This window comes from Oryctolagus cuniculus, chromosome 3 (genome assembly GCF_964237555.1).
Source record: "Oryctolagus cuniculus chromosome 3, mOryCun1.1, whole genome shotgun sequence".
In the NCBI taxonomy this organism is placed as follows: Eukaryota; Metazoa; Chordata; class Mammalia; order Lagomorpha; family Leporidae; genus Oryctolagus; species Oryctolagus cuniculus.
In genome coordinates, this window is record NC_091434.1 from 159190665 (window position 1) to 159192476 (window position 1812).

Sequence of the window (1812 nt, forward strand, 5' to 3'; positions counted from 1 at the left end):
GATAGCTTTGCTGGTTATAATACTCTTGGTTAGAATTTCTTGTCTTTTAAGACCTTGCATATATCATCCCACTCTCTTCTGGCCTGTAGAGTTGCCTCTGAAAAGTCTAATGTTAATCTAATTGGTTTTCTTTTATATGTAATGACATTTTTCTCTTGCTGTCTTTAGGAATCTATCCTTGTCTATTGATAATTTGACTACCAAATGCCTTAGAAAAGGTGCTTTCTTGTTGAATCTGTTTGATGTCCTTTGAGCTTCTTCTATCTTAATTCCATGGCTCAAGACCTGAGGAATTTTCAACTATTAATTAATTGAACAAATTCTCAACTCCTTTTTCCTTTTCTTATCCTTCATGAATAGTTATAATACAGATATTTGGTCACTTAATTTATCCCAAATTTTCCATAGACTTTCTCCATTCCTTTTCATTCTTTTCTATTTATTTTTGTCTGAGTGGGTTATTTCAAAAGTCTTGTTATCTAAGTCAGAAATTCCTTCCTCCACCTGGTCTATTTTGCTGTTAAGAAGTTTTATTTCACTGATTGAAGATTTCATCTCCAAAATTTCTATTTGGTTCTTCTTAAGGAGTTCTATCTCTTTTAGTAATATTTTCATTCATTTCACACATTCATTTTCTTATTTCTTTAATCTATCTGTATTCTCTTGCGTATCATTGCATTTCTTTACAATCATTATGAATTTTATATCTTTCATTTCACATTTTTTTTTTCAGTTCAGGATCTAATTCAGGAGGATTATAATGTTCTTTTGGAGGTGTCTTGGTACCTTGCTTCTTCATTTCTCCTATGTCTCTATTTGACATCGGCATATCTTGTGTAGTTGTCCCTCCTTCTTTATAGAGTAGATTTTATTGTAAAAGAGTTTATGCGGGCCAGCGCTGCGGCTCACTAGGCTAATCCTTCGCCTTGTGGCGCCGGCACACCGGGTTCTAGTCCTGGTTGGGGCGTCAGATTCTGTCCCGGTTGCCCCTCTTCCAGGCCAGCTCTCTGCTGTGGCCAGGGAGTGCAGTGGAGGATGGCCCGGGTGCTTGGGCCCTGCACCCCATGGGAGACCAGGATAAGTACCTGGATCCTGCCATCAGATCAGCGTGGTGCGCCGGCTGCAGCGCGCTGGCCGCGGCGGCCATTGGAGGGTGAACCAACGGCGAAGGAAGACCTTTCTCTCTGTCTCTCTCTCTCTCACTGTCCACTCTGCCTGTCAAAAAAAAAAAAAAAAAAAAAGAGTTTATGGTTCACCTGCAATATGGGGTATCACTTGGTTTGTTGCTTTGGCTTTGGTTCTATGTGTGTCCAGGACTGTAGTCTCTGAGTGATCTCTTCTGTCGTAATCAATGTCAGTTGTGTATATAAATGACACAGTGGTCTAATCTGCTGCAGTTGGTAGGGATAGAAGTATGTCTTTGAAATGAATGTAGGTTTCCTGGGTTTGTATTTTTGGTCCACAAAGAATTTGGTGTCAGTCTCCTTGGTGACTGTGAAAACCAGGGCCTTGTTCTTGGTTCTGAGAGAGACAAGAATGATTGACCCCTTGTCCTACTGGCAAGCCTGAGTGATACTGGGGTTTGTGACACCAATTGCTGTGGCTCTAGGACTGTGTGATTCAGATGAACCCTTTCTCAGGTCCTCCTAGAAGAGTCCAACTGGTGTTGTGGCTTATAATAACAATAGGCCTAGTCCTAGGACTAGGGGATGTGACTGAGCCCTGCTCCATACCTACAGGGTGACTATAAGGTATAGAGGAGATTCTGCTCTGGGAGGTTTGAGTCCAGAGTGGTGGAACAAAGGTAGATTC